The 20,102-nt window shown below is 40.3% G+C and overlaps 1 long non-coding RNA gene across 2 annotated transcripts in view; it reads left to right on the top strand.

The window, feature by feature from the left end:
• The window catches only part of LOC113747286 (uncharacterized), an 86,497-nt gene that overhangs the window by 51,306 nt on the left and 15,089 nt on the right, over positions 1-20,102 (top strand). For both annotated transcript variants that reach the window (XR_003463523.1, XR_003463522.1), the window contains one exon: positions 15,529-15,620. This is a non-coding gene — a long non-coding RNA (uncharacterized LOC113747286). The remainder of the gene's footprint in view (positions 1-15,528; positions 15,621-20,102) is intronic.

Genomic DNA, 20,102 nt, shown 5'->3' with positions numbered 1-20,102 from the left:
TGGGTTGAGAAAGCCATATTGGGTTTGACGAGGTCTCTGAAAAGGGTGCGGAAAGGGAAAGGAATGCCTTCAGATTTCATTTGAAGGAAAAATGCTGATGCGGTGGTAAACGAATGCAGACGAAAAGCTGGAGAAAAGAGTGAAATAATGATCACAGTCTTGACGTGGTTCACAGACAGATTTTTGTGGTCACCCAGCAGCGTTACAGAAGCAATTCCCAGTTTCGGCTCCTTTCCCCAAATGTTTTCCTATCGCTGGTCTTACACTTGCATTTTATAGGGCTCATATTCTGTGGCTCATGGTGGTGTTTAATACCTTAAATTGGGCTGATGTAGAAGAAAATGACTGAAATGAACTGGATCCAGGTTGATCAGGATTTAGAGTGATGTATGTTATTTTTTGAGGTGATGATGGTTGTAAATCCTCAGACAAACTCTTTAGTACTATTAGCGATTAAGCAGTTTAAGGATATTTGGCTGCTGGACTGACTGAGAAAAAAACTGACTGAGAAAAAAGTGTCAGCTAAGGAAATTAGCCCTCAGAGACTATTACTGCACACACTCCAAATAGTGGACTATAGTCATAAAGTCAGTACCTCATTGGCTATGCAAATCATTTTGGGACCTTTTGACCTGCTTGGCTTTTATACGAATGAGGGGAAGATTCTTTGGTTTAAGCCTCTTAGTGACAGGATCTCTGGGCCTTGGGCCAGCAGTTATGACTGATGGAGAGGGTTGTCTCCTCAGCTGCCCCTGTACCCACTGAGAGAACAAGCTAAAGATGCAGAGGCCAAATATAGAAGGCTATTTCTCACCCTGGGTTGATGGATTACTCTGAGGCCAAACTATGTACAGTGTCCAAAGAGGTAACAATGTAATGTATTCATAGGATGGGTATCTGTTATCATACACAGTAAATGCACCTTTTTCACCTTTTTTCTTTGTAGCTAAGCCCGCTGCATTGCAATAAGTTTATCCTGCACATGGAGATCATTGTAACTCCTGGCTCTGAAACTGAATAAGACCTCAAGCAAATTGTGTCAGAAGCCAACAAAGCTGGTGGCGTTTGTTTTGAAGGCTGTCTGCTCCCAACTTATGCAGTCTCCTTAGCTGGGTTTGTATTCTTTGGAGCCGAGTCCAACCAGATGTTTCTCTTTGAGTCACTGAAACTGATAGCTCATGACGCAGTGTCATTTTTCACCGCCATATCTCCCTGCTCCACTCAACACCCACATAATGCCTCATTTCTGTGAGCGGAATCAATACGTATTTTAAAGTAATATTCTCCGAGAATAATTTTCGCAGTGCGGCTGGCATCTTTAAACTGTCTGAAAGCGATCTTTCAAAAGCAAAGCCTGTGTGGGAGGATTTGGCTGTGAGTGGGGAAAATGCGAATGAAAAGGAGCAGAGATCAATATGATTTTAAATCAAACAACATAACAGTAATTCCTAATGTCTGTTTGCAGCAAACTCCAAACTGAGTGACTGGTGTGTGGGGAGGTCTTCTTTCTTTTCTCATATTTTCTTAGTGCTAAATATCAGGTCTGCAACACATAATAAGAAATGAACATGGGTGCAAAGATAGGGTTCACTCTGTTTGAGGTAACGATTGACCTTGTAAATAAATGAGAACAGATACTATTGCATGGCACTGAACCGTTAAAGATTGCATACAAAGTTACACAGTGAGCCACAAAAATCAATACTCTGCCGAGAGGAAGATCAAAAATTGCTTGATGAAACGGTTTTGTTTGGTTTTCTCTCCACAACTTCCCACTCCCACTGTTCAGTGGCCCCTGTGGTATGTTTATATCTTTTCAACACTATGGATTTATAGATGCCTCAGCATTGTAAATCATCTTGGAATCTAGCATCCACATGCTCTGTATCTTCCACTATGGCCAAAAATATCCCCTTTTTCCAGAAAACTAAATTCTCTAGTGTTAAATCAAGAAGCTTGTCTCATCAGAATGAAGCTCTGTTAGCCACAACAATACAAAGAGTTAAAGGTCTCAACAGATGCTGCCCCTCTTCTGAGCAGCAAAACAAAAAAACAAATGACAGCAGTGACCTGTGTATCTACATTATGAGGACCTTTTTAAATAGTTGGTATAGCTTTCTAAAAATACATGACATGGATATCCTTTAAACAATGTTGCACAAGTGGCTCCTATTTTCCTGTTGATCAGCAACGGCACTGGCACACGTCATTGGAATTTCAGCACCAGACAAAGCATTGAAGTAAATAGAAAAATCAGCTGGTAGTACAGTTCAAACTGTTCTCAGGTCACAGTGGTGGAATAATGGTGGCCTGTATTCCATTCTTAAGTTTTGAGATCATTTCTCACTAGCAGCATAAAGGATGCAATTTAACCCAACAATATGTACGTTTTAGTCCTGACACAAATGAAACATTGTCAGCTCCGTCCTCCTCCCCCTCATTGGGTCAAGTTCATGCCCTGGCAACTGTCACTCCTCCTGGTGTGCTGTCTGTTTTAAAGGATCAAGGTCAGGCTTGTGTCTGGGCACACCAAGCGTTTAACAAGAAGACGGTATTTGCAGGCCATTGGCACTACTGGTAATGTCTACAGCAGATGTTGTATGGCCAAAATGACTTCAGCAAGACAGTTTAATGCAAACTGCCACAGCCAAGAACAACAGGTGATGTATACGGACATTTCATATAACTTCATGCGCGATCCATATTCTTTGACTCTAAACTAAATTTGGTTTTACTGAAACTATTTGACATGTCGCATAATCAGTTTCTTTTTTGTTGTCACAAGACAGTGCCGATGTAAACTTCATGCTTATTTCACAAAAAAAAAATTGTGAGACTGTGTTTGTCACAAACAAATTAGGGTTGTCATATAAATTATTGCCTTATTTGATGGCAAATCAAACACTAAACTGTTTAAACTAAATGTTTGAATTGGTTGAAAAGGGACTGTCATAAAATTTTTAAATTCATTTTTGAAGCTTGCCCCTACATTTCCCCACCCTACCCCAACAAACATGAACAGTCTTAGAAGAATATCTTCTAACAAACATGCAATAGTTTTTGTCTCTCCAATTCGGAAGAATTAATCTAAAGACAAAGACAGTAAATGAAGAAACTCATCGCATGCACAAACATAAGGGGTCCTTGTGTTTTTGCATGCATTCTTTTGCAACTAAATTTAGCCCAGCCTCGTAATCCCCGGCATTGTTCTGTTAGTTTGGAGCAATGCTAGACATGCTTTTGGAGGCATAGCGCTCAGAGCTTCAATGTGGACATAGCCAGGTCCAATCCAATTCCACCTCGCGCCACTGAGTCATCTGCCAGACTCAGAGATGACTCGCTGCACAACTGGAATCGAGGGGGGTGTGGTGTCGGGTGTCCCATGTGCTCAAGAATAACCGATCAATGTCAAGAAAACAAACTCGAGCACAAATTAGCCTTGCACAACTGAACATGTGAGATGTATATGCTGCGTGTTTCCTGGCTCAGAAGAGCTCAGGAAAGCAATGTGTGCAGGCTCTTGAGAACTATTAACATAACTGTAAAAGAGTTGCGTCACTATCTCAGTTTCTTTAATTATCACTTTGAATTCCTTTAAAGAAGAAAAGAAACATCAATTCTGTTTTGCTTGTAATTTGATGTATGTTTAAATGTGTATCCTCTATGATTTTTACCCAGACGAAAGGAAAACTTTTGTCATGAAGCAATGGGGGATAGTCCTGCAGCGCCCTATACAGACAGTTCTTTTAACACTGGGCATGTCCGGCTCACCCTCCTAAAACAATAAAGGGTTAAATTACATTTGTTTTCACACATGTTAATCTCTGCTTGTAAAACTTACACAAGCTCAAGGAGGTGTGCTCGTACAAAAATTCCTCAGTGAGTTTGTCAGACGGCGAGTGCGTGGCTGGAGTGAGTGAAATTAATGAAGTCTGTAATGGGTTATCAAAGAGGGGAACTCGATATCTGTGTCGGGGAACCCCACCTGTTTATGGGGAGACGCACTTGGTCCATACACACACACATGCATACACACACATCACAGTCTGCCAGACCAAAGAATTGCAGGTGGGGTTCAAATGCTCCCCCAATGCCAGAACAACAGGTGGATAGGCATTTTTTTATGATGTCTGCCCTCTCCATGTGTACTTTTCAAGGCGAGCAACATGAGATGACAGAATTTCCTGCTAGACAGAAAGACAGACTGGGGAACTTTGGTTGAATGAAATGTTCATGTCTGAGGTGGAGTTCCGCTCCATTTAGATCTTTTGTATAGTGGCAGTTATCCTCATACAAATAGAGGTCTATCTATAGCCAATCTATAGCTTCTCGGTATAAAGCGATGCTGATGGAGCCCAGTTTGTGAAAGTTTTAGGGCCTTTGCAAGTCACCAAGAAAACAATTTGTTCACAATAAACAGGAGACTGTAGTTGGCACGATTATCAACGACCAACACAGTTGACAAGGCAAAGATAAGGGCAAACACTAAATCTTAATCAAGAGAAAATCTGTGGAAAATAATGTGACAGTACTTGCTGTTTGATTGTTAAATGTGGGAAATGTCCATCTCATCATTCTCTATTTATTTTCATTCAGAGAGTTGAGTAAGCAGACTGAAATGATCCTTAAGTCTGCGCACTAAATATGAAGCTACACTCCAACAGGCGTGTTAGTATAGAGCAAGTAAGCATAAAGACTGGAAACTGGTGGAAACAGCGGCAACTATGAACACATCATATCACAGCTGAATTTGTATAAGATTCAAAATGTAAGTTTTGGCACTGAACTATTTCTTGGCCAGGAGCAGTGACTTCCTGGTGTTTTTCTTTGCCTGGCAATATCAAGTGACAAGACCTTTTCTTAGTGTAAAAAAAAAAAAAAAAGCTAAATTGAGCACATTTACTGCAAATTATATCAGTAGGAGCCGCAGCTATTTGTCAGCTGATAGGCAAGAGTGTAGGACTGGTTTTAGTCTGGGGTTGGCAGACATTGATCGGAGAATGCATCACACTATTTAACATCTTTTCTCCCTATCTCTGCCACTGTCGTTGAGGAGGAGGATGTTTACAGACGGATTACTGAAATATGTCTTCTGCATGCAGGGGATGTAACAAGCTGCTGTAAGGTAGTGCTAAAATTAGTGTGCAGGAAGAAATACATGGTCTTACTTGAACCCAGCTACACAATTCCACTGGTCATTCGTTGCTTATCGGTTAGCTGAATGTTTTCTATGCTTTGCTGGCAAGTGCTCTTAACTGAGTCGCGAGTATCTTTTTAACAATAAAAATCCCATTTGGAATCCTTCAAATCAGTGCATGCAAAGTATGTTTTACGAGCTGAGAATTTCAAGATTTTCTGACAATTTCCATCTGAGAGGCCATTTATGTACTATCACTTTACCTACAAGTCAACCACCCTGCTTGTTTGCCACGGGCACATGCCAGTCATCATCAGCCAAATGGCAGAAGACATGGAACGCTTCACAGAGCTGCCAAAGTGCAGGTAACACCCCTCCAAACCGCTTTGGAAAATAGCACTAAATTTCCACTCCACATGCGTTCAAAATATCAAGCCACTGCACGCCTCGCTACATATGCACAGCTCCTCAGCTAATAAGTCTAAAGTGACTGTTAATCTGCAGAATATCAAAGACTTATTTGCACCGCTTGTAATGTCAGCCCTTCGTCTACTGTGAAACTTTTCGGTCTCACGAAACACAGCCATGTGACTTAATGCTCCGAGCTTACATGTTGAATTTGCTCCTTCTTCAGTGTCATAAAAACAACACCGTCTGAAATACATGGAATCAGCATTTTCCCTGAAATGCAAATGATGTGGTGTGAATATGAATAAACTGAAGAATATCCAACGGGATGACTTTGACATCTTTAAGATGCAAAACAGTTTTGACTTGGGGTTGTTTTGGCTGGTCAAACAACTTCAGCTGAAGCTACATTTAATTCAGATTATTTCAAACTTTTTTACAAACTACAACAATATGCACAGCTGCATCATTTTGATCGGTTGTTGTCGCCATTCTTTGTGGAAAATCTTTTGTTGCCATTCAATCTGGCCCAGGAACATCATGTTCCCTATGTGCAAAGACCCAGTCAAGGTAAATACAGAATATTACAGCTGCATGCAGTCAAGGGGCTAATTTAAACTCTATCAGTGAAACCCAGATGAAAATCCAAGACACCCTTTTAACACAGTAACACTCCCACTGCATTTAAAAGTCACTGAACAATTATTAAAACCACATTTCAGTTATAATGGTCCATTTGATATTTGTGCTGTTGCACATACATTTTTAATTGCTACAGCCTGAGAGTTCTTGTGATTGACTCACTGGAACGCAATTTTTTTATCTTCTCCTGAATCGAGCCAAAGAAGACTTATTTCTTGCTCCTCAAAAGCACGGCTGATTGTATTAATGTGTCGTGACTGATCATTTTGTTTTGATTAGTCTGAACTTGACAAATGGATTCAATCTGTTGCTTTAGACTGTTATTATTATTTATTCTCAGCGTGATAGAGTCACAAATAAATCAATTCTAACTATTCTGTAAAGATTTGGCTCTTTTTCTCTACAACCTTTACACACAATTGATACATTTGTTGTTAATATAGAAAACCCAGCTGCTCATCGTCAAGGTCAGTTGGGTCTGTAGTAACTATATTTTCCTTTTAAACTTACCATTAGTTTTCCAAACACCCCCGCCACTCTACATTTTCCATCCCACTGAACTGTGAGGCATGCACTTACACTCTGCACTCATCTTATTATGTCCTATAGGTTCATCTATATATAGTATTCCTAGATCACTGGACAGAAGTGCTAATCATTTTCAGTGCACAAGAGCCAAAATATTGTAAGATCAAAGTTAAGCTCAAGCAGAGTTGGAATGTGTTACCCTCTGAGCTATTTTAAGATTTGTCTTGCTAACTATCTGCCTTTTGGAACTGATTGGAGATTAGCACTATTTTCATTCTGGCGATGAGTAAACATCCTTCCATTTATTTTGAAGCTCCAAATCCTCCCACCCTGGTTAGCTGGATGGGCACCCGCTATTTTTGGAAGAATATGGTGAGGGGTGTTCTAAAGAGAGATGGTCTTGTTTTACACTCGATCAGAACCTATAAATACAAGCCGTGTGTGTGTGTTGGGGGTAGTAGACGGGTATTTGTATGCGGGTGATGATGTGTGTATGATGCTGTGTGTATGGGTGTGTATTTGTGTATATCTATGTGAGGGAAATTGAGACTGACCCAAGTGAGTGTTGAAATATAACAACGTATACAGTTTCTTTTCGTGCTGTGTCAGTTTGGTGGTGGGAAGAGCTGTTGATGATTAATTTTCCAGGTCATTAGCTACTTTGTTAGCCACTTAAAAGCCCTTAAAGTCTCCCTTCTTTAGTGATCCTGAAGCCTGTTCCAGTTCAGAAATCTGGATTTTGATTGTTATTGTATTAAAATATGGCAGTTTGACTGCAGGAAAGGTTGTTATGTTGTGTTGTGTGCAAACCCCACAGGTTAGAGAAGTGCCTCTGCTGCGATGTTGAATAACTGGCCACATCCCAAACAGTGATGTCACAGCAGTCATTTTCCATCAGCTGCCAGTGTCAAACATTTATTGTGACATCACCAGAGGGGTGGCCAGAAGTTCAACCACTGCACTTTTCCTTGTAATAAAGTGCAGAATTAGTTTTAACAAATAGAAAACGCCACGTAAACATGATATGACTAATCCAAATACATTTCTTTAGTTCATTGTTTGTTTTGTGTAACAAAGATGACAGGCTTTATTCTACTTAATACATATTTCCTCTTTAAAATGTTCCAACATGGTGTCCTGCCCTCACCTTACTGTATGGCTGCGCAGCCGTGAACTAAAGATGTGATGAATAAAGGTTGAAGATAAGAGCTGGCCATAGTTTTTACTGAAGAAACCGTGGAACTTTGATCAAATCAGACAGGAAAATATGAAATGGTAATGTGAGGGCATAGACTGTGTCCCTCTTGCGGGGAAGAAGTGGTGGACGTATCGGTGTCAGTTAACTGTGTAGCTATGGCTGCTATGGCAACAAAGAGTTCAACTGCTGGTGCCAGAAAACATAAAAACAGACAAATAAATATATAATTACTTCTATTGAACTTTTTCACTGAAATCTAATTTAAAGACACAAAAAGAATTTCGAGCGCTCTAATGTTACCCCACAGTGCTTAGAGTTTGTACAGGCGAGCACAGTCCTGACAGCTGGTCAGGTTCAGGACTGTGAAGGTTATGATCACAGTGAGTGATTTCTATCTCACCACTCCACCCGCTTGCCATGGCCCCAAGACCCCTGCTCAGACCCTCAGACAGCTGGACCCTGGTTCTGGTTTCATAGTTTGGTCAGTACAATTACAAACCACAGTTTGTTGTCCCATATTTTGCATTCTGTTATCTGACTGCAGTCAGTGAACCATACCTCAGTATGTCTCTGCCTAAAAGCCACCACGGAATTTATCCTACTTGGTGAATAATTATGTTACTGGCACTTGTTGCACAACAACACACAGATAGCAGATATATTAAAAAATGGAGACGACAGGAGCAGAGGCTTCTCCCTCTGTCGTTTTCTCTTTACGAGTATAATGTCAATTTTAAAAGTGCCCTTCCCCCTCTTCCTTTCTCCCCCCCTCTCTCTTACTTTCCCTTGCCCCTTCACGCCAGCTGTGGTCTGCACAAAAACTGATTTTCAGAGTGTTAACCACCATGTTCTTCCTGCCGACGGCAGGATTTCATTTGCAGAGCACAGGGGGCCAATATCTAGGGTAATTCCCAGGGTTTAGTGCCACTGATCTCTTCCCAGTTCACCTTGGGGAGAAAAATTAAAGTGACGATAAGGCCTTACCCTGCCCAGCACCGCGTTCACCCCGTGCTGCCCGCCGCCTCACTGCTGTCGGCTACTGGAGGCTCATACAGATAACACCTGGTCAGTCCCATATTCACTGTCCATAGGCATTTGTACACAAACTGAAGGTGAATATGACAGAAAATGTTAGACTCGCTTGAGGAGTAATAGACAAAGCACGGTTAGATTATTTTCTTGTTTTATTATGTATATCGTTAAATATTTAATATTTCAAGTCATTTCATATTTTTTTGTTTTTTTAATATCTTCTATCACTGAGTTTTATTTAATTGCATAGGTGGTTGAGTGAAATACAATAAATACATTATACACAAATATATAGCTACATCTTCTAAGTGGTAATTACAAGACAAGACAAATAGATGTGCTTTCAGATTAGAGTGTTATCAGTATTTTCTTCTCTCCTTCACTATTTTAAACCTTCCTATGGTGAACCATCTCTGATGGATCTGCTTGTATATTTCCATCTTCCCGGCAGCAAAATTACTTTTCTGCTGATGAAAACCTTGTCCATGACCATATTTTAGGAAATGTCATTTCCTGTGAATGTGACATCTGCAGAAATCCTAATTTCATTTAAAAATGTATTAAACCTGACTGCACTGCATATAGAGAAGAGAAAAGACACATTATGAAATGACACGTCAAAAGACTGACTCACTTTTTTTTTCTTTTTTTTTAACAATTCAAATCAATCAAACTGAGGACAGATATGATTTTCATGGATGTTAATTGGAAAGTAATTGGCCCTGGCTCGAAGGCACCCGGTTGTCCACTAATGAGAAGATCCCTGGTTCAATCCCCTCCAGTCTGCATGTTGAAGTGTCCTTGGTCAAGATACTGAACCCCAAATTTCTTACAAAGGCTGCGCCATCAGTGTGTGAATGTGTGTGAATGGGTGAATGAGATATGTAGTGTGAACCGCTTTGAGTGGTCGGGAGACGAGAAAGGAGTTATATAAGTACAGTCCATTTGCCATTTTTCCATTTTAAAATGATCAAAAGTTTGTTTTAGAGTTGGCGGTTCATTCAAGTTCATCACTCTGGTAGTATGCTTTAAAACTATGTGATGGGAACAATTAAAAGGCAAAGTCTTGTTAACGACGTGCTAAGACTTAGGAAAGTGCAAGAGGAAAATTAAAAGGGGGGGAGAAACACGTGTGTTTTATGGCCTCCTTCATTCACATGTTTTCTTCCTGTCTTCAGAAGGAGTGAAAGACCAGGGGTAAAAAATATCTAAAATACTTCAACTCAGTTTCTTTAAAACACTGATTTAAAAGCACACAGCAGTTTCTTCCCTCACAGTGGGAGCGGGGATCCCAGAAAACTCAATCTATTTCTGCACATCAGGAGGGACTTGTGAATTTAAGTGAAACCAAATGAGCTGATGTCTCCCTGATGAAATGCGTAAGTTATTGTTTCTTTTCTTTTTTTTTTTTTAAAGTGCACACATATTGCTCTCTCTCTCTCTCTCTCTCTCTCTCTCTCATACATGACATGACTGTTGGTTTGACATTTTACCATATCGAAAAGCTGCAATGTGTTTCCAATTGGCGGGAGATGTGAAGCCTGCGATGGGACATGCACGCTGCCTCTTTGAAATGATGCACCAGGAGGAAAACATAAACAAATGTTTGCCACCAAGCACGTTCAAATCCCCCCCCACCCAACCCCTCTCACCCGCCCGCCCACCCCCTGCTCTGCAGAAAGCCACAGGCTCACATGTGACACATTACCGGGGGAGGCAGAAAACATGTTTTTGGAATTAAACCATTACGAACCCTTTCAAACAAGATACATTTCCTAATTGACTCCTTTCACAACATTTACATATTGCCTTTCTTTTTTTTTCTCCCCCCCTCTTTTCTCTGAGAGGTGGGTGTTGTTGGTTTGGGTGTCAAGTAGAGGTGTCCTGCGGAGGTAAAGTTTATAAGAAGAAGTCTGGTGGAGATTCACGGCGGGACAGAACCACACTGGGAGAAAAAGAGTGGCCGCGTCGACATATGAAGCAAAACAAACAGTCTGACTTCTAAGCCTTGGCAGACCCTGCTGACAGGTCGCTTGGTTTCTCAGCTTTCCTCCCAGATGCCTTTTAAGCCCTTTATTCTGTTTTTTACTGGCACTCTCTTTTTTCTTTCGTTTTTGCACTTCTTTTGGTGTGTGTGTGTGTGTGTGTGTGTGTGTGTGTGTGTGTGTGTGTTTCATTATTCCCCGTAGGGACACATGCAGAAAGAGAGTGAAGGGAGAAAGTTTCAAAGAGGTAAAGCGTTCCTCTAATGCTATTTTTAATATGCAACATTTGAAGACACAGTCACACACATAATTCTGCCGGTACAATACACATAGCTTGTGTGAAATGATACCGTCATAATGGCCAATTGCTGCCGAACCCAAAATAGCTTCACACCGCACTTTAACAACTCCTCACTTTCGCTGTCAGTTTGAGCAAACACAGACGTCACGACTATCAGAGGAGTCGTCTTTTTTCCCTCTCCCCTGCCCATTTCTGAGACGCTGCTGCCGCTGCAGCAGAGAAACTCAATCTATTGTTTGATGTGGATAGAGAGATTGTCTTCCAAAGATTGCCAAATACTTTGTGTAAACAACCCCCATTTTAACCTTCCCCAAAGTGTGACTTAATAAAGATGAAAACGCGAGGTGTCCGTTTCCCCCTCGCTGAGGAGGCTGAATGAAAACCACATGCGTAAATATAGCCCGGTGTGCAGCGTTAAGTGTGCACATGAGAGAAGAAACAGTAATCAGATTGGTTTCCTGTGACAAACAATAACATTTATTTTAAACCCAGCAGCATTTTTCTCAGGCAGAGGCAGTAGCTCCCATGGTAATCGGAGCCAGACTTGTCTTGGCTCCGAGATGTAGGGCTGCTGCTACCTACCTAGTGGGGCAAGTGGGGGGTCACATTAACACTGGTGTACGACAAGGTGGTACTCCTGTTTAAGAATAGCATTTGTTTGGAAGAGGATGACTGACTATGTTAAATACAGCACTTAAAGTTTCATTAGTGAGGCTTCTCTGGTATTTTCCTCTGTGTAAAGAGGCACAGCAACTCATTTACTTCTAGAATTTAGAAAGAAAATAATAAAAGAAATCTTTCGGAAGTTTATGTCTTTCATATTTAGCAAAAATACAATTACAAATGTAATATTACTATTGTTAATTAAATCCATGATTACCAATCTGTGGTGCTCGGTAGGGCAATAGTCCAACACTATATCAGTATTGGCATATATGCAGGCCAACGAGTAACAAAAAACTGCAGTCCAGAAATAGCAAATATGTGTCATTGTCACCATTACACAAAAGCTGTCCACTAGAACTGTTAAGTGTTCTGCTCAGTACATACCATGGTCAAATTCATAAAACAAACAAACAAATAAATAAATAAATATATTACATCCCCAAAATAAAAAATAAAAAAACTCTTTGAAAACCTCAAATATGGTTATATGTATCTGCCTTAAAAGTCCAGTAATGGTTGGACTATAGTGACATCTATAACATGATAAAATCATCACATTCAGTTCTTTAAATGAATGTGCCAAACATCATTTAAAAACTGTAAATTATGAGCAGCTGAAGTTTTGTTTCATATGTTTGAAGCATATGATCTATTACAGCTATTTTTAGGATTTTGCATACATGTGAGATACCATGAAAAATGCTGATATCAGAAAATATACTCATTAGTATTGATCACAGCCATGCCACCATGCCAGTGACTGTTGTGATGTATAAAAGCACTTGGGGAAAGTATTGAGAATAAAGGGATTTAATATTGGGATAATATTTCACTTCTTGCTGCACATCTACTTCAACCAGTCCCTGTGAGGATCTACTTTAATTATTTAATGTGGAAGCTTATCTCAGTTTCCCTCCATTTTCATAATGAGTGATAGCTTTGGTGCCCCATGTAGCTCAGCTTAACTGTGATCAAGTGGAGGCCTGTGGGAGCCCCCAGCACGCTTACAGTCCCTTAACAGACGAACGTGCTGGCAATGATGGATCACACGGTTTTCATCACAAACTCATAGGAGTGTCTGCTCGCCTCAACTTAAGGGCTCCTGACCTAAGAGCTCCCCCCTGTTGGGGTGATTTTAGTTGGACAAATTTCCCCTCCTACAGGGTGTCTGCTGTCGGCTGTGAGGGGGCTGCAAGACTCATCTGCCTCTTATTACGCTCCCAAATTGAGAGCGTACACAGTGGATGTGTTAATGGACAGAAATGCGGTGTAGGGACATGCCGTGCAGAGCTGGTAAAGAGAAACTTCTTCCATAGCTTGCCAGGTAGCCAGAAGTCTCAGTTTATAGCCGCTATTATGTCTAGTGTAATGTTACTTGGCTGAGTTTGGATGCTCAGATATTTGTGTTTGTCTATTTACATGCTTCACATGTGAGTATTTCCCTCAGAGACAACTTAAGAACTTCAGAAATGTACAGTATTCGCCTTCTTACTTTCACTTTTGCTGCGTGCTGATATGACCTAGAATTAATGCCAAACGTTGACTTCAGATACCAAAGTCAGTTCTCAGCTGCTGTTGCGTATAAGCACAACCATTACACCTTCACAATGTGGACATTTATTAAAAGACAAAATCAATGTGTACGTCAAAAGTCACCTTTTTGAGTTGAGAAAAAAGAAAAATTGGAAATCCACTGGTTAATTTGACGATTGGGTGAGAAAATTATCTTCACACTCTGCACATAAGTGAGGATTACCGTGCGAGGGCTTTTTAGTGGACGGATGCAGCGCAAGCAAACTGTGGCCAGTGCGGAAAGACTCTCATGGCAACAGTCAGCGCCAGTTGTTTGATACTGCACCCTGGAATGACGAGTGCTTTTCTGAACCCACAGTGGATCGTGCATGACCACAACACTTAAATATAGAAGTGCAGGCAGCAAAACTGCAACTTTTCTAGCAGTAGCTGATGGTAGATCTTTTTTTTTTGCAAGAGTATTGTTGTGATTACTAGCAGGCGCTAATAGTCCCATTTATGATAATAGTCCCCGGTCGGTGAAGTGGCCTTTGTTGAAAGGCCACTTCACCGATAGTTTGTCATTATTAGTATTACTCAGCTTGCGGAAGCAGTTTTTGCCAAATCCGAGGAAACGATGGTGTCAACTCTGTTAGATAAGATTTACAATTTTTAATGAGGGAACCTTAGTTACAAACTAGGGTCATGCAGTTTGAACGCTGTGGGCGTTTAACACACTGGAAGGGTGTAATGAGAATGAGACAGTATTGAGTTGCATTATGGTAATTGTGTGGTTCAGATTTTTGGAACTTAACTCTTCCTAGGAAAGACATCTTGGCCTCTGATGAATCAAATTTGACCATTCCTTTTTATAAATTTGTCTCTGTTGGATTCCCAACGTTATATGTATCTACATAGATAAGAAACAGAAACAAAGTGGTGGTTAAGACGAATATCCATGCCATCATCAATCCATGATATTTCACCAAACGATGAATGCAACCATTCACACACATTATTACAGATTATTTTTCAGTAATTTGGTCCAATACAAAATAAAGTCATTTGAACAGGTACTGTATCGAACAATAGTGCAACAAATTAACATCTGGTTTGCTGAAGTGTAAAAAGCAGGTTTCTCTGATCTGCTTGACTAAAGATTATTGTAATAACTGAAATTCCAGAAATACATCATAGTAACCAAACAGAAATAATTGAATTTTTCGTTTTCAGTTGCCTTTGTGATGAACTAATGTAATACAGAGAACAGTTCATTATCGAGCAATGGTGGCATGGAATTTATTATCAGGTTTTTTTGTTTTGTTTTTACTGCGGTTATGTTTTAACAAGGCGTTACGATTAAAAATGAGCAACTATTTATTGATTTTTTTGCTGTTCTTGAAAATATGTTTTTCTCCATAGAGAACACGTCATATCAAATTTGTTTCATCTGTATGCAAACATAAATGTTGCAAAAAGCTAAGCTAATCACATCCCGATGTTCGCTCCATATACTATTTTATGCACACTGATCTTCTCGTCTAACTACAGAGCAAGAGGAAGAAAAAGAATATTTCCCAGAATGTAAAACTAGAGTCTGGCTTAAGTACAGCTGGTTTGCACTGTCAGGTGCAAAACCCTTTTTGTGCAGTGTGTTATCTGTTAATTGACGTAGCTTAATAAATATGGCAGCCAATTCAGACAGTATGCACCCTCCGCTGAACTGCACAGGCGACCACATCACATCTTGTATTTTTTTTTGTGAGCATCATTTTAGGAAAACCCACTGGTACTTTTGCAGACTTTGACAACCAGCTTTGACAAACTTTACCAACAGCTGTGTCAGAATGGCCCGCGTTTGCCATTAAAAAACAATCAAACAGCAAATGTTCTGGTATTCAGACGATGGAGTGAAAAATTGAGAAGCGAGAGAGGATTAGAAACAGCTTGGAGTGCAAATTGAATTAGCCCTTTTGAGATGACTTGGGCTAAGAAATGAAATGTCATCCTCGCCCATGCAGGCAGAAATGCAAAACATGTGAATGTTGAGAGCATTTTTTTTCTCTCTTCTTCTTCTTCTTCTTTTTTTTTGTATGCTGACTCTTTTTACTGTACTAAGATGTGTCAGGCATAAATCATCACGGTGAGGATGAGAACCAGCCTCTTGCAGCTCCTCGAGACACTCGGGGACAAACAGACTCATGCTGTATGGTGAGTGTACAGCTGTTTTCGAATTGTGTGTCACAGCTTTAACCCTGCTTGGACTAATTACCTCCTGTAGTGCTGTGGAGGCCAACCAACAAAAAACAAAGTTCACACAAGACTGATTCATAATTTAGAAATGATTAATGCATACCACAATTCCCCCATAATTATAAGAAACACGGGGGAATTGAAATATTCATCTGAACAAGTCATTTAATATGATTACTCTTAATGTATTATGTTCTTAAATGTGCTAAAACTAGCAGAAAATAGAAACATTATAGAAATTGAATGCAAAAAATGAACTACATATACAGTATTCATTATTTCTCTGCTAAGGACACTTAGTATTGGAGTAATAATCCTCCAGCAAATCTGAAACTCAAACTAAAGGGCGTTGTAGTGAGCTCGAGTACACACCTTGTAGACAAAGTGATCGTGTTTCACAGAGGCATGAGCTATTCTGTCACTATTTTTATAGACATACAATCTCAACCTGCTGGAGAACTTTTTTTCCCCCCTCCTCAGCGACTAAGTTATGCTCAGCTCCCTGGTGCTGGATTTGAAGTTGATATGCAAGACTCATCGAAGGTAATAATGTCGGGAGCGCACGAGTGGAAGCCGGCTGTGTTTCTCCGCTCCCCTGGCTCCTGCAGCGATGCTGTTGGTTATGACACCAGAAACTGGCTCGAATTGTGAACACTTTTTCCAAAAGTTGGTTTTGGTGAGAAGATGCAGACTCGAGTCATAACAGAGTGATCATGTAACAAAAATCTGCATTTTATGGTCTCCCTGATGTAAATCAGATTTCAGAAAGAACACTCAAGATACATTCAGTTGAACTTGTCATGAGTATCGTTTTGTTAAATGTCCAACATTTGTGAGGAAGCCTTGTCAGATGTGGTCAAAATGAACGAAACACATAACAATATCTGAGCACTGACGACCTGATGAGGGCCCAAGATGTCGTGCGATCATGCTCTGCAGTGTGCTGTGAGATATCAGACCTCCTCCGACGAGGAAAGCCTCCAATCTTTTGAGATATGACATGAATATAAATCTTATTTATGCTCCTAACATTGCATAAGAGTTGAAGATATGCAACTAAGTCTAATGACTTGAAATGAAAGGAATTATGACTGATTTTATGCCATGAAATCATTCAATTTGTTTGGTATGTACTAAGGCGCATTCCTACTCCGCACCTGGATTTATTAATAACATCACCAACGAGGGAGGGCATACAAAGGAAAAAGATAGACATAGTGCCCATGTTTTTACAATACTTAGATACATTACAATATCTTAGAATTCACTTCTAAAGGAGTATTTTGCAGCTAAACACCTAGTTTAATGATTTGTAATGATAATAATGATTTGTCTGAGCGAGAAAATTAAACATGTTTTTAATTGGATCTTTATTGCACCATATTTTTGGAGCCGGCATCTAGCAGCCACTTGTGGAACTGCGTCTTCAGGCACGTCACCAGTGGTTTTTGTTTTGGCTGTAGTGATAGCTGATTAGTTTGTGACCTAAAATACGGTCTCAGCTCCATTTTCCTTTACTGCTATAAAGTCGTGCATGAGATATTCTAAATGATGGCTGCCATTAACAATAGATCCATCGCCATGTTTACTACTTGGCAACAGATTGGATGTGAGGGTGGATACCACAGCTGACTCGTAGTATCTACTGATGACTGACTCATCAGATCACAACATTTTCCATTGCTCATAGATCCAATGCTTTATTACTTATCCATGCTCAGTTTGATGTACTCCAGCAGTTTTGTACTGAGCTTCCATTAGAATTTAGTGGATTACAAAAGACAAATGAAGCAGCAGAAGCAGAGGTACCTTTAGTCCCTAATACAACATGGGTCAGGACTCACACACCAGATCCTACGTTTCACATTATACAACTAAATAGTGTCTTTTATTAAACCCTCCCTGCCCACTTTTTTTTTTTTTTCACCCACAGCTCAGCTTTGTGATGTGGAGATCTCAAGCCAAGCCAAGATAACCCTAATGACATCATTTGGGTTCTTTTCTCAGACTCCCTCCAGAGCCACAGAGCACATCATACATCTGTTCTTACAGGCTGAGTGGCTTGTGACAAATAAAGTGAACTTTGCATTGGCCCTTTAAATTCAAAGGGTTATCGAAGCGCACCTTAAAAAACACCTTCTGTACCTCATGTACAGTTTTTGCTGTCTGTTTTGAAGTTTTGTGAATACTGAAATTTCTGTGGTATTCAGGATGTCACTTACTGTCACTTCCCTAAATGTGTATCTGGAGCATGCTCAATGTGGGTGGGGGGTACTTTACAACAGATACAAGGCACATGCTGTACAGTGATGATGGGTCTGAAACTAGGTTATCCATCACCGGCCGTCCTCAGCCCACGGGCCCCTGGCCAATACCACATCCATTATCAGGTTATGGGGATACAAGAGGGAGATTTCCCAACAGGAAACTACATTAAAAACGTATGGACAGATGTGAGAGTCTGGTAGACCTACTATAGTTTTCACTCCGAGAGGACACAAACTCAGGAATGTCTTCTAGTAAATAAATTAGTACATAGGGATAATTGATTAAAGCTGACTTCAGAACTCCTGGCTGACTTTTAACCAAGAATACTATACAAAACATTATCATTTGGAAATAAATGTGACTCAAAGAGAATATGTGATGCATTTAAAAGTAATCATGCTTTAAATTCAGTAAACCTAAAGTCCTAACAATAACATTTTCTGACTCTAATTTGTTGCAGTGTAAAGAAAACCTTTTTTTTCTCCTCCGCAGCATGAGGCAGAAGAGAAGAAAAATCCCACCAAGACTTTGGGCAAAAGTGCTTTTTCATATTGTAAATTAAGGAGAAGACTGTGGCTTTCAAAGCAAACCATTATGATAGTTAACGTAGAACCACTTAAAAGGCCAGCTGCGGGAGTGACGTGAATAATAGTGTTTAATTTGTCTAATCTTAGCAGGAGCAGTGGGTGGCTGGGGTGGGGGGTTCGCTCGATACCCTGCTGGCACTTGAAGAGAGCTGCTTCCACCACAATGTGGTGCAAATGCCCTAAATTATCATCTGGCTGTGTTGCTGTTGTTTTTTTGCACTGTTACCCTTTCATTTGTAGTTTGTCTGTTGTTAACATGTGTGCACAAAAGACAGACATGGCTGGACTACTGTTGGTAAAGGATGAAGTTTGGCACGTGCCAAAAATATTTGATTGAGGAGATGATTTTTCTTTTTCAAGGGCACTGTAATTTGCCAAGGCACTATAAAATCTGTATAAATAAATAATTTAAGAACTTTATAGATGTCGTTTGGAAAGTATTTACAAGGTTAAGTTCCCCGGACCCCCTTTTTTTTTTTGCAAGAGCAGAGGCATTCACTTGGCCACATTATAACGCTGTATGTATGGTGAGCCTTATTTAAAATGTCAATAAAATTGTCTTCTTTTTGGAAGCAGGTTTGAATGTGGCCACTCACAGTATGAGTGGTTTAAAAATACAAAAATAATGCAGATATCAACAGTTTTGCGAGTATTCATCATCCGAGGGCTGTGGTTTATGCTGAGCTATATTTCCTTTATTTTATTTTCCTAACTGAATTCAGCGGTGCTGCCTCTTACGCTGCACCAGCCAGCACTAGTTTGGCAGTGGAAAATTTACTGCTGATTTTTATACTGCTTGTTTTCAATTTGATACAGTGTTACTTTCCTGTAAAAGAGCGTCTTGGAGCCGAGACATCTCCTGTGATTCTCCTACCAGCTCTTCTCAGTGTTGGTTTGTGTTGGAACAGGAGATGTTGTTCTACACTACAAGCAGCTAGATAGTCTTATACTATTTATTGTTATAATCCCTCAGCACACGTTATAATTATGTGACAGAGCTAATACTTAGTGCGCTGAAATGTAAACTTGTGTGACATCAAATACATGTATAAGATTTCAGACGAGCTTCGGGAAAAAAGGAAGAAATGTCTTTTAAGTGTTCAGTTATAAACACTAATGTCCTCTGCAGCTGTAACGAAAAACAAATCATGGTCATGGACGCCCGGTATAAAGAAGAGAAGGTACAGACTGTGGGGGCAAACCGTGTGTGTGTGTGTGTGTGTGTGTGTGTGTGTGTGTGTGTGTGGATCTCCCCTATATTAAACCATGTGGTCACCAAAAGTCCCTCACCACTCTCCCACCACCCACCTCAATCCCCTCGCCCCCTTTTACCCAGGCCTCTCATTGACCTTCCAGGCGCTCATTGTCCCAAAGTGAGACTTGATTACTGGCCTAAGCCCTGTGAAGGTTTGCCTCAGTGGCCACAGCTGATCTTTTATACTAATTTCGGATTAATGCAGGGTCTGCAACACTGCGTAAACACAGCCACTGAGAAGGCCCCTGCCACACAGAGCTAAACATTAATCCTCCTTAATGCTGAGAGTCAACTTCCAGTCCTTATCAGAATTTGTCTTAATCTCTGCCT

Source organism: Larimichthys crocea, chromosome I (genome assembly GCF_000972845.2).
Source record: "Larimichthys crocea isolate SSNF chromosome I, L_crocea_2.0, whole genome shotgun sequence".
Lineage (NCBI taxonomy): Eukaryota > Metazoa > Chordata > Actinopteri > Sciaenidae > Larimichthys > Larimichthys crocea.
The sequence above is the reverse complement of the archived record's forward strand: the minus strand, read 5'-3'. Positions and strand labels throughout refer to the sequence as shown.